A 14,862-nucleotide genomic window follows, 5' to 3' on the forward strand; every position below is an offset into this window, starting at 1 on the left:
GAAAGAATGACACCGCCCCATTTGTTAGGAAATGGAAAAGACTTGGAAAAAATTATATTAAGTGAAGTAAGCCAGGCCCAAAGAAAGGTCCCACGGTTTCCCTTATTTGCAATAACTAGTATATGTCTGAGACTAGCAGAAAAGGTCAGATAAAATGATGTTAAGCGAAATGAACCCCAAGATAAGGACACAAGTGGTTTTTTTTTCTTTCTTGCTAATGTTTCTAATGTATTTATAAGGTACCACCTGATTTTTTTGTTGCTTTTTATGTCCCTCCCCCACGGTATAACCCCTGTTTTCACTGTATTTGATATTGGTGTAATTTGGGAAGGGGAAAGGAAAAAATAAATTGTTTAAATAGGGACACAGGTTGACCCATTGCAACAATGAGATGTACAAGATGCTATGTCGAAAAACAAACTTTACAATTTAGATGAGGGGAGGAGGGGGAGTGTAGTTGTGGAGATGGGAGGGAAGGGATGGTAGGGGAAAAACAAAGGAGGAGGTAACAATGCTTGGTAATAAATATACTCATTACCTTGCTCATGTAGTTGTAGCCCCTCTGTACAATATTTTCATAATAAAAAACTTATTAAAAAACTTGTGTTTTATCTTCCTTTTGAATGTCCCCTTGTGTAGCCTTTGGAGTCTGTCACTCATTCCATATGTGTCTTTAGCATGAAATCTTTATCCAATAATAGAAAAACACTGAAAATAAGTGCAATTCTAAATATCGGGTATCCATTTTCTGCAAGAAACCAAGTTTTCTCCAATTCTGGGAAAACTTTTGTAAAGAATTCAGAAGAACAAGAGAACATTTTGTTGTTTCTGTTTAGTTTCAGCTTTTAATGTACTGTGTGAAGTTATTTCTTCCTTCTTTCACTTTTTACCTTTGGTTTATCACCTGTTCTCTCTGTTTTGATTTTGGTACCCTGTGTCTTGTATATATGTTTATCCAATTGGGGAAAGGGAAGGGGAATAACTAAATGGTGAGACAAAGGACAAAGGGTGAACCAATGCAACAGCCTTCCCCACAAGACAGTATGTTGTAAATGAGCTTTACAACCCCAGAGGGCAGGGAGTCAAGGCAGGAGGAGGAAAGTGGGAGAAAACTAGGGAGGAGGTAACAATGTTCAACAAGACATGTACTTATTATCCTACTTATATAACTTTAACTCCTTTGACATCACCCTTACAATAAAATAATTTTTTAAAAAAAGAATTCAGAAGAAACAGAAGCTCTCCTGGCTTAAAATAATGATGTCTGTCCATTAGCTCACTGAGGCCCCATACACAAGCTTACTTTTCTAAGTATTTCCCATGTTAAACACTTAAAATACTTGCCAAGATTTTGACCGTAACAAAACATTAAAAATAACTGGTGTAATGCCTCCTAATGTGTCCCCAAAGTGTCTTGGAATAGTATCATTATAGTTACTTTTCAACTCTGAACCGTGTAAACTTATATAAATATTTCCACAAGCTGTCCTTTTTAATAGCATTTTCTTGGCATCCCAATGCTGCACATTTTCTGGTCCTGGATATTTGTAGCTTTTAATAGTAGCCTGATAGTTTTTTAGTGGCCCTGACCTTTTGAGTAACAACATACCAATATATACTTTTCCAATCCCACACAGTTTAAGTTAAAGCATAATTCTACCATATCAATTTTCCAATGCAGTTATTTTAGTGTGTTCGCCACAGTCATCACTGAACATCAACAGTTAGAAAAGAGAAATGACAGACTGTTCATATGTTTTATTAAACTTTTTTTGGGGGGGTCCAGTCGTGGGGCCTGAACTCTGGGCCTGGGTGCTGTACCTCAGCTCTTCAGCTCAAGGCTAGCACTCTACCACTTGAGCCACAGCGCCACTTCCGGCTTTTTTCTTTTTGCTTATGTGGTGCTGAGGAATCGAACCCAGGGCCTCAGGCATGCAAGGCACGTGCTCTACCACTGAGCCATTTTTAAACAATGATTTTGACTGGGTACTGGTGGTTCATGCCTGTAATCCTAGCTATAAGGAGCCTATGATCTGAGGATAATGGTTCAAAGCCAGCCCCAATAAAAAAAAGTACAAGTGAAACTCTTATCTCCAATTAGCCATTCAAACACTGGAAGTAGAGCTGTGGCTCAAAGTGGTAGAGCACTAGACCTGAGCAATAAAAGACCTTCAGGGACAGCACCCAAGCCCTGAGTTCAAAACCCACAATCAAAAAATAAAAAAATTTTACATGGGCATGGTAATTCCAGCACTTTGAAAACTAATTCCAAAGATCCTGGAGACTAGCCTGGGTACAGAGTAAAATTCTGTCTCACATAACAAAATGAACAAATATACAAATGGTAGCATTAATAGCATATTTTTAGAATGACTTAAAAGTTTTGCTAATTTTGCTTTAAAAATGTCATAAAGCCTATCTTTCTCTCTTCATCATTTTTCCCAAGTTCTGAGCCCCAAGTTCTGAGATTCTTTACCTTTGCTGACATTATGTATTTTTAGGAAGGCATTTCAAGTTGTTACCACATGCCAAGGAATTGTCAAGGAAAGATTTCTCAGTCACTGTTTTAAAAGTAAATTTCACTATTCTTTGTGAAATAATGATATTTTGAGAGCAAAATAAATAATAAACTTGGAGTCTATAGCTTTGTCTTAGCTAATGTTTTCTTGGAAGCCAATGACTTGTTATCAAATTATGATTTTGGTACATATAGAAATTACATATTTCACATTTATTTTGCTAGACTATGAGTTTTATGAGTAATGGATCTCTGTTTTATCTCTCTCCCTCTTCCCCCTCCCCCTCCCTTTACCATTTCCTTTTCCTTTCCCTCTCATTCCCTCTTTTCTTTCTGACTAAAGTTTCTGAGCTGGCAAGTGAACATGCTCTGAAACCTATACAAAGAGCAGACTTGGAGCTCTTTGCTATTTTTTCACTTCATTTTGAAACACTATTAAACGTGTGCAAAAGCCATTGGAGCAATATAAAGAATACTTTTCCTCTAAATATTTCAGAAAAATTGCCAACTGCTACCACATTATTCCCAAGTATATTAAAGTGTATTTCCCACAAACAAGCATTTTTACTACAGTCAACTTTAACCTTCAAAGCCAGAAAATAATATTGATATGATACTGTCAAAATATTGTCAAAACCATTAAATAGAACCTTGCCAAGTTCCCCAATAATATCCTTATAATAAAAGAATGTAGTTCAAAATCCCTGTTTATATTATTTTATGCCCTTCAGTGTACTTTAATAAGAAATAGTTTTAAATCTGTCTCTGTCTCTCACAAAACTGACATTTTCAAACAATGAAAGGCCCTAAGGGTGGATGAAAGTACACATCATTGGCAGAAATATCACAAAACAATATTATATTCATCTCCCTGAACATAGTCAGGTAGTGTGGTATTTCAGAATTCATTTTTTACCATTATGGGTACTGTGAATTTTGATGTCTTGATTAGGATGACAGATCCACACTGTTCCTAGTATAATGTAGTCTTCCTGGAAATACCTAATTCATGACTGGTGTGGGAAAGGATCTGTGCAGCATCTATCACTTCTGCTTATCTCCTAAGTTTCCACTTCTCTACTCCCTCATTGTTCCTAAGATAGTCCCACTCTCAATCCTTTGGCTGCACATAGAAATATCTTGATCTTGGACCGATTAGGTCTCTATCACTATGCTTAAGAGAGTGTTACAAATGGTTTGAACCACTTAAGACATTTAAGAATGGACATGTGATTATATGCTAATCAGAAGACAAGACTGAAGAAATTTGGGAAGTTTGCTTTCCTGGTAAGAGAAGGAACAAGGACCTTTGGGGGTTCTCCCTCTCTAGAACACTGATGTGATGTTTACAGGTGAAAAAAGGTAATTAAAAACCTTAACTAAGAGGGCTGGGAAGGTGGCTCACTGGTAGAATGCTTGCCTCACATGCATGAGGCCCTGAGTTCAATTCCTCAGCACCACATAAGCAAAAAGAAAAAAGCCGGAAGTGGCACTGTGGCTCAAGCGGTAGAGCGCTAGCCTTGAGCTGAAGAACTGAGGGACAAACGCCCAGGCCCAGAGTTTAGGTCCACAACTAGACCAAAAAAAATACCTTAACTAAGGAAGGTGGTAGGATTACAGAGCAGAGATGCCTGTGAGTTTGTTAAACTTTCATAGCTACCCTTCTTTCTACATGTCTCAACTACTCTAAAACTTTTCTCAGTTATTGATATTCCAAATGAGTCAATCTGGTTATATTGATTTTCATAGTATTTGACATATGCTATATAACCAGCATGCAACTAGTTTATTAGTGCTTTTCCAGTAAACAGTTTTAAAAACTAGTATAACGAAGCAAAATCAAAAAGGAAATGAATTACTAAAGATACACTATATGCCGTGTAGGAACTCAGAGTTTAATGAATATAGGTTGAAATGTTAGAGTGTAAACAGTTTCCTTTCTATCATCCTTGTTTCACTTTGAAGTCACCCAAAGAAATCTCTTGGTATCACCTCTTCTTGATTCATAGTTCCTTGGACATCTATTCTGCCTGAAACCTTTTACTACATATTCTTCTTTAACTACATATTCTTCTAAATTATACAACAAGATGAAAACCCTGGTCCCTAAAAATAAACCATATTGTTCCCTCAGGTCCTAATATGCCTGTTTATTGATTTCTTATGTATCCTTCAGGGAATTATTTTGCAAATATATTATATGTAGATTATATATCATATACATATATAAGAAATATAAATTCATATATCATATATTGTAAATGTATTTCTACATACATATTTCCCATTAAGCACAAAGAGTCATTAATGTGTATTATACAATATACATCTTTGGAAAATTTGCTTTTGCAAAAATACATGTGAAATAATTTTGCATATTAGAACTCCTTATTTTCATTCTCGCAAGCAGTGTAGCAAAAAATATGTTATATGCATGACATTTTTATTTTATTTGTGAACATACTACAGAGGGGTTACAATTACATGGGCAGGATAATGCATACATTTCTTACCAAGCATTGCAGCCTCCTCCTTTGTTTACCCTTCACCTCCCTTCCCAGCCTCCCCCCTCCTCCCCCACCGAATCCTTCCCCCCCTCCCCCCACCACCGACATTGTAAAGCTCATTTTTTACATGACAATTTGTACTTCTGATTGTTGCAACAGGTCCACCTGAATCCTTAAACGACTTGTTTTTCCCCATCTCCTCCACAAGTTATACTGACATCAAATATATTGAAAGCGAGGGTTATGCTGTGGGGGAGGGACATACAAAGCAACAAAGAAATAATCTTATAAATGTGTTAGAAACACATGCATGAAAGAAAAAAAAACATTAAAATACCTATCTAAGGGTTCATTTTCCTAACATCACATTATCTGACTTTTTCCGCTTGACTCATGCATATACTAGATATTTATGCATGACATTTTTGAACACATATTTATGTATACTAAAAACAAGACAAAAGAAAAGCATGACAACTTGTATTGATAGAGGATTTTTGGTGGGAGGAGGTACTGGAGTTTCAATTAGATCCTTAAACTTGCTAGGTAAGTTTGCCACCATCTATAATGTGCCTCAACCATTTTTCCTAGGTCTGGATTCAGATTGCAAACTTCTTATTTCTGTCTCTCATGTACCAACACACTCAGCTTTCAGTACTGAGGTGTAATCTGTTACCCAGACCGGCCTTCTTCTAAGTAGCTGATATTGCAAGTGTAAATTTCTTTATTCCTTGAATGTATTCAGCATGATAGAATACCTCCAGGCCATAACTTTGGGTAACAAGAAGTCCTTAAGTAAAGTAGTTAGACCATCTTGTGCATTCATAATGTTAGACCATCTTGTGCATTCATAATGTACTTCTACATAAAACTTGAACATATGCACATGTGAATGCAAAAAAAGAGAAGTCATCAAAAATGAACTCTTTGGAAGCTGAGGTGTAACACTGATAGAGTACTTATTTAGCATGTGCAAGATCTGAAGTCAGAAATTGTTTTATTTTCTTTTACTACCTTAGAAACACCTAGTTCCTAGATAACTAGGAACATTTCATTTTCATGTATAAAGTGAAAAGATGGCTTGTAAACTGAAGTACAGTGAAGAGGACAAACATTACTACTGTGGGACAGTATTAAAGCCATAACTACAAATTATTTAATTGTACCTGATGGAGTAGTTCCAACTGTAGTGACTGGGATTGTATGTTTTCATTATCAGTAAATTTATACACACACACACATATATATATATATATATATATAGTAAAAATGCTCATTGCTATAAACCATAGAGAATATAAGCCAGTTAGTAACAGTGATATGCAGTCGTAAAACAGCTAGTTCTAAGGGAGGTAGATTGGGGAAGGAAGAAGACACATTTTCTTATTGGAACTATCCTTGTCTAATTTTTTCCATACCCCATTCGGAGAATCTTTTTGTTTAAAGAGCTATTACAAAATAAAAAGATCATCTCTGTTCTCTGGAGAAGTCATGTTGAAGTTAGGGACGTAAACACATCTGGAAAATGTGATCCTAAATTCACCATCTGGTACCTAGACTCTCTCAAGATAAACAGATGTAGAAACAGAATGTATTTTTTAATAAATATACTTACATTCTTCATTATTAGCCTTCTTAGTGATAGCAAACATGCTATCTAGAAAACACACATAAATACATTAGAGATTCTGAACCTGTTCTTCTTCTGTGCGTTTTTCAGGAAGTCTGTGAAGTGGAAGTTCTATCATGTAGCTGATGGAGTCTGCATTTCAACCACTGCATTATAAAACTACAATTCATTACAAAAGAGGAAGGAACTGAACATGCCCTCCAGTCACCCTATCTATGCATTACTCTTCCATAATTCCTCAGTTTTTTATTGTTTGCTGATAACATCTGAAATAGGGATGTAGACAAATTCATATCAGTAACCCCTCTGATGGTCTGTCAGAATTCATACTAAAACCTACCTTTATTGCTATTCACATGGTATAATTTTAATATGGTAACACTTGCTCTTAATGTGTATGCACTATTTTCTCCCAGGAATTGAATGACTTTGCAGACATTATCCAATTAAACCTTCCAGAGTTCCCTTTGAGGTAAATACGGGGTAACTGTTAATCCTTTTCCCATCTAAATTTATATCTCCATTAAGAGCCATAGAGAGCTTAGCAAACTGATAGCTTATAATTAGCCTTCTTAGATTTAAAGAGGAAAAATATATACCATTAGTACAGCCTCCATTAAATTATATAATAGTAATAGAAAGGGAAAAGTTTAAAATGATGTAACAATTAAAATATATGAGCTTTAACTCACAATGAGAGAATTAGTAGAGAAATTTACCATCATTGCTGGGTATTATTAGAGAAGGTTTTATATTTACATCACATTTTCTTTTAAATTTTAATGCAAATACACAAATATCTCTCACTGGGCTTCTTCCAATTTAGTGAAAATTAGAATCTTTACACACTTCCAAACTATGATGTGATTTTTTTTTCAAATAATCTTTTTAAAAAGTGTTTAAAAACAATTTCTATTACATTTTACGATTTGGACATAATTTGTGATCTACAGCATTATCTTCCCTAAAGAACTTGCAGCAATTGTCTTTGACTTGACCAAAACACCTTTTCATTACTTCCCATACATAAATTCAATCATTATTCTACTTGTGCTGGTCTGTACCAAATAATATAGAATGCTTTTAATGATAACTTGTGCTTGTTCACAAGGTATTTCCTTATGTTAGAAATATTTTATTTCAAACTCTATGAACATAAAATTATGTTGAAATCCATCAAGTCATTTAAAGATCATTTATAGATGAAAACATCATTAGATATCAACAGAACTGCTAACATTAGTTTCCCTCTTAGGTGACATTTAAGGGTAAATATGCCTTTACCCCAGCCAGAAGACATTTGCTATGGAATCAAATGTACTTGAGAATATCTTGGTAATATTTATTTGCACAAATTATGCTACCTGGACAAAACAGTCCATGTGAATTCTCTCACTCTCATTTTACTGTAGGCATTATTCATGTCTGTCTCTCATAACTGTACTTCAGAGCATTTATTATTCACAGAAAACCATATCTAAGCCAGAACACATATGGATTGGAAACAAGTTAGGGAAAATCTTTTGTAAACTAAATATTATTACAAGAGTTCCATCCAAGTTAGAAAACTAAACTAAGACTTCTGAAATACTGGCTTTATATCAAAGCTCTCTTCTACAATACTTCCTTAGTTGCTTTTCTTCTTCCCTGTCTCTTCTCCCTCCTCATTCCTTCTTATCCTTTCCTCCTTTGGTCCTCCTCTCCTTTTCTCCCTTCCATCTTTCCTTTCTATTTTACTATCACTGTTTGTAAAGCTTCTATCCATTTCTTAACTTCTCTCAAGACCAATCTTACTACCACCTTAAGACCAATCTTAAGACCACCTTACCTGACTGCTCTATGATCTCAACTCTTCAAATGAACTTTTCTTTCCTCTGAAAAACGCTTTCCTCCCATTGCTTTATAACTGTTGCTATTTTTGTATAAGAACAAATGCTACAATTTTCCATAGTAATAGCCATGACTTATAGCTTTATACACAGCAGTCACTATAAAGGACAAGTTCTATGCAAGCAATGCAAATGGAAAGTCAGAAAAATTTTACTTCCCTTCTACATAGAATGGTACCATGCCTCCTCTGTGCATAAATGGGCACTTCTTGTGTGTAGAAGGGAATGTTTTAATGTTGCTCATCTTGGAAAGCACAGCTTATCTAAGACATATTCATGCAGGTTACACCCTTCACTTTGTCCCAGAACTGTATTTGTTCACATTCTCAGAAATTTGCCCACAGACAAAGATGTTTCACTTTTTGATATTAACTCTTAATTCATTTGACTGTATATCTAATAAATGGTGAAGACAATGACCTTATTGTATTTTCCAGAGAATAAATTTCTCAGTTACCCATAAATCAGTAATGTTAAAAAAACATGGGTTTTTCCATTCCAATTGTTCTTCTAAGGAGTTAAGATCAGCAGAATGAAAACACATTTCTATAAAAATACTTTCATTTTCTATGAAATACATTTTGCAGACAATATTTATCTTCCATTAGTATAAGAATATAAAAAACATAATTAAATTCAGCATATGTAGCTGAAAAATCTAAATTTCCAAGCAATATATAAAGTTGAGGAAGTACTAGAACTGTCTCCAAAGTATTATAAAAAATGTTTTCAGGGGCTAGGAAGGTGGACAGTGGTACAGTCCTTGCCTTGCATTCATGAGGTCTTGGGTTCGATTCCTCAGCACCACATAAACAGAAAAAGCCAGAAGTGGTACTGTGGCTCAAGTGGTAGAGTGCTAGCCTTGAGCTGAAGAGCTGAGGGACAGCGTCCAGGCCCCACAACCGACAAAAAAAATACATTTTTTTTCAGTGAAAGACAAGACTTAGTATACAGTTTTTGCACTGATGGCTTTAAAAAACAACTATTTTTCCATTACCATTAGTCACTTCTTAGTATTCCTGAACTATTTGTAAGAGAGAAAATTCCTGGTCTAATAGCTCCAAACAAAATTATCTTTTAAACTTTTGAACTTTTACAATTTTAGAAATAGCTTTAACACATTAAATTTCACGCACAGAATCTGAAAGTTTCTGATTCAATTTTCTCACTTTTCCTAAGAACTCAGGAATTCTTAAGGTTCTGTTTTCATCTAATTTGCTCATTTTCTAAGATCTTAGTATGTGTGTGTTTCGAGTTTTCCTTCAGAGAACGTGTGGTCACTTGTATGTTAGAACTGCATCCAGCCTTGCGGTCTACAGGATGTGAATTTTAGTGGTATTGCACCTGAGTGGTCAAACAGCCTGCTTTTAATACGAGCTCTGTTAGTACACATTAGCATGGGCAATTATTATTCCTGCCAAACCTAATAGTTTCACCAATATAGGGGGATACATAACTTGCCTTTGGATATTTTTGTTAGGATTATATTTGACATGTTACTATGCATATTCAATGTGTTTACTGTATTATGTGTAGTACATATTAGCTCTAGGTGGTCTTAACTTTAGATCATTCTTTGACATACATATATTTTAAATAAGTTTTTATTGTGAAAATACTGTACAGAGTGGTGATATACATATAGTGTCAACTTAATCTTTTGTATCTATTCCAAAATCTGATAGATTTTAAGTTCTTTGGTAGTATCTTATCTTTTGCTCAATATTTTAGTTCTCATGCCTAAATAAGTTATGAGTTTTATTAAATAAATGTAACAAACTATTTAGAAGTATTGTGCATCATACTAGAAAGACACTGCCAAAAATGTGATACTAAAGTTGTATTCCTCCACATCTATATCACTCCTTTCAACAACACTGTTTCATGCAGAGAAGATACTTGTTCACAGTGGTTCTTGTTATTTTAATAAGTTTAATGCTAACTCTTTAAGACTACCTTGATTAAGTTTTTTTAATGATTTATATGCAATTTGACTGAATGTGAGCTACTAAATTTAGAAAAATCACTGTGGAATCAAAGTACATTGACTTATTTGATGATGTGCATTATGTTTCTAATTAGTACTTCTAGAAATAAGTTGATTTTACACATACCCAATGAATAAAGCTGATTATGTGACAGATGCCTTCATATATTTCATCCTGGTAGAAAATGCTTTTAGGTAAGTACTCTTAAGTAAATAGTGTGAGTAAGTGTGCAAACTTTTAAAGTGCTCATTTTGCAAAGGTTCCATTATTTCATTGGGTTAAAATATTTCTGACACTCTAAATACTGAAATCATTAATTTTATTGTTATATGATTTTAAGGGCATATAGTTCATAATCACACATGCCAACTGCTTTATTCTCTTACTCCTTGACAATGTGTAGTCTAGGTCAGTATGCCAAGATTATCAGGATGCATCCTTTCTCATGCTGTAGTATCATATTATAGTAATCTTCCATAGTACACTCTGGTAAAAATATGATACTTTTTCCCTTCTAAATACTCAGTCCAAATGTCCTATATCAGTAAGAATGGGATATTGTATGATTAAAAAATTATGTAAGCCAGGTGCCAGTGGCTCATCTCTGTAATGCTAGCTACTGAGGAGAATGAGATCTCAGTTGGAAGCCAGCTCAGGCAAGAAAATCCAGGAGACTCATATCTCCATTAACAACCAAAAAGCTGGAAGAAGAGCTATGGTTTAAGCTGTAGAGCACAAAAGCTTAGGGATAGCCCTCATAACCTTCAAAAAAGAGAAGTATTGCTAGTTTCAAAACCTGACTTGACTGCATGGTAACTCTACGGAAATGCTCTGTTCTAAGGCATTCTCTGCAGTAAACTAATGGTGGGCCTCATTGCATCCTGTGAAGAGTCAGTATGTGTGCACTGAAGCACTCTTGCTATAAGATCTTGTTACCGTGTGCTTCCTAATTCTACTTTCCTACTCTCTCCTACTTGTTGATTACTGCACTTGGGATCTAATGTAGACTCAACAGTCACAAGAGGAAAAAGACAACAGGCTAAAAGTGAGCATTCATTTACACATATGCTGTTATTTATATTTCTTTCAATACTTAATACTTTATAATTTGCCTAATTATTGTGAGAAAATAATTTTTGTTAGTAAAATAGCTTTCTGTTAGTCAAGATGATGAATAGTGGAAACTCTCACTTGTGAGATTAATCTAATTCAATGCATGTATACTAGTTAGAACTATTTTATTACGTTACATGAACATAGTTCCTAAACAAATCTAACAAGTCTTGTGAAGCCTACATTTACCTGGAACAATGAGGTTGGGAGGTTTAGTACCTAATGTTCCTGTGTCCATCTATAATTTTTTTTCCAGTCCTGGGGCTTGAACTCAGGGCCTGAGTTTCTTTTGCTCAAGGCTAGCACTCTACCACTTGAGCCACAGTGCTACTTCTGGCTTTTTCTGTTTATGTGGTACTGAGGAATTGAACTCAGGACCTCATGCATGCTAGGCAAACACTTTACCACTGAGCCACCTTCCCAGTCTGAATATCAATCTATTTTTAAGAGGCTTTCTTGATGTATGTAGCACAGTATAAGTGTAATGGTTGAATTTGCCTTGTAAATGTTTTCACTGTTTGCTTGAGTACACCTTTCTGGTTAGTGGTCATCTATAATCCTGAAAGGACAGAGGAGTAACAGATGTCTGATCAATAAATGATGGTACTTAAGGCAGAATTTCTTCTAAAGATTTACTTTTATCTCAATCTGGGTTTTGTATTGTAAAGCAGCAATACACTTCTGAATATTTAGAAAGCTATTATTACTCAAAATAATCAGAGCCACACCTAGCCAAACAAGTTCTGTTTGTTCCCGCAGATGACAGATCTATTAGATTATTTTTCATTGATACACAGAAAAAATAAAAGGTTTTAAAAATAACCACCATGGTCAAGGTAATACACAAGTTATCAATGCAAGATCTAAAATATTTCTACCTGGTTTATTACTCTGGATAATACTGCTACTTAAACACATGTAATTTTTCCAGGAGAAATTTAATTCAAGTGTAAAAGTAGTTATACATGCATACTGTAAACATATACACACCATCACATAGTATGTACTCAAAATATTTCATTAAAAAAGCCTGTGTCAATAGGTCAAATTGTCTTTCTCCCACCCCAATCCCCACTCCCCCCCGCTCCTACAATCCTAGCACACTGAAGAAGGAAGATCAAGAATTGGAGTCCAGCCTGGGCTATACATTTACTCAGAAAAGAAAAATATTTCTCTCTCAATTCTATACTCTTTAAGGGGTCTTATAATTTGGCATTAGTTTTAACCTAAAATAAGGCTAAATTAAAATAGATGAAGTGTATGATCTTGAATTCTAAATTCAAAGTTCTATGCAATACAGAAAAGTCTAATCACAGAGGAATAAGAGTAACTAGACAGGCCATAAAGTTTTATATAATATTTAAAAGGAAATTTCTGATTCAGCACAAAAAAAGCCAAATTTTGTTAAATAGGATTATTTTTCCTATGAATCACCCACTTCCTAGGAGTCAGACAAGAGACTGGTTGATTATTAAATTTTGAAGAACATTTTTAAATGCACATGGTTAGTAAAAGTAATCAGTCCCAACAAAATTATGTCATATTGATTGTTTAATCTTGCTTAAGAATTTAATAGGCCCTGTCATCCAAATTATGTTTGTATAAACAAGGCATCAAGTATGAACTAAATGGATAAAATATGAAGAAAGTTGTAAAATGCTCAGTCTTACAGTCAATTTGCTCACAAGGTGAGCAACATGAAGGAATGATGACTGAAGAGTAGCTACTGACACCCACTCTCAAGTCTTGAAAAGTGTAACTTTAGAGAGGGTATTTTCAGGCCAGTATTCGCTTATCATCTGGTTGTGGCAACTGAACACCACAATGCAAGATCAATGACATTAGTTTGGCAGGCTGAAACTGTCTCAGCTAAATCATTTGTAACTCTCATATTTATCCCATGGTTGTATCAGAGAAGTGTTTATAACCACCTCAGGGTATAGAACTGTCTGTTTTCCTCTGGGAAAAAGTACTTTCTAATTATAGTTATCAATTTAAGCACATGGATTGTCTTCGAACCATACCTGTGTATTTCTACTGAATCAATAGGGTTCATGAGAATTTTCAGAGATATGTCAGCTGAGCCATAAATTTGAAATCACTGAAAATCCAGTCTTCTTTAATACATTACACAAAATATCAAAAGGCTTATTAAAGACTGTGTAACTAGTACTGAGGCTATGTGTCTTTTCTAAATCTAGGTTATCCTACAGAGAAAATTCAAGATCAGAAATAGCCTTAATGACAATGATATAAAAACTAAAGGACAGTTAGGACAAGTCTGAAGCCTAGAAATATAGCATTTAAATTGTAAGTATTCCTATCTTGGGGTTCACTTCACTTAATGCTAAGTGATGCTGTTGTTTTTAATGTACTATGAGACTTTTTTTGTTTCTTTTGCATGTTCTTCTCCCATGATATAACCCCTGTTTTCACTGTATTTGATTCCAGTGATTTTGGGAGGGAAAAGGAAATAATAAAATGCTGAAACAAGGATACAAGTTGACCCATTGTAACAATGAGATGTACAAGACACTGTTGAGGGAGGAGTTGGGGAGGTGAGAGGGGAGAGATGGTAGGGGAAAAACAAAGGAGGGGGTAACAATGCTTGATAGGAAAAGTACCCCTTTTCTTACTCATACAACTGTAACCCCTCTGTACAGTATCATTTTTGGGGGGGTCCGGTCTTAGGGCCTGAACTCTGGGCTTGGGCGTTGTCCCTCAGCTCTTCAGCTCAAGGCTAGTGCTCTACCACTTGAGCCACAGCGCTACTTCCGGCTTTTTTCTTTTTGCTTATGTGGTGCTGAGGAATCGAACCCAGGGCCTCATGCATACAAGGCAAGCGCTCTACCACTGAGCCACCTTCCCAGCCCCTCTATACAGTATCTTTACAATAAATTAAAAAAAAACAAATACACTGCTTTGCATGTAATTTAATAGCAAAAGCCCAATACACTTCATAATGTGTCAAAACTGTGGATTTTTAATTGCCATTTTCTTTTCTTGCATTGACATGATGAATATGTACTGATATTTTTTTAAAAAATTGAAGTCAGTATTTGCAGCCCTTTTATAAAGCTTTCAAGTTATAACTGTATCATTGTGACTTTAAGTATGCCCAGCAATAGTGGAGAGTGAAGAAAACACTGCATCGAGTCTCTGCCATTACTGTTTAGCTCCACAAACAGTACATAGATGAATGAGCATCACTGTGTTC

The sequence above is a fragment of the Dipodomys ordii genome, unplaced genomic scaffold (assembly GCF_000151885.1).
Source record: "Dipodomys ordii isolate 6190 unplaced genomic scaffold, Dord_2.0 Scaffold10, whole genome shotgun sequence".
NCBI lineage: Eukaryota > Metazoa > Chordata > Mammalia > Rodentia > Heteromyidae > Dipodomys > Dipodomys ordii.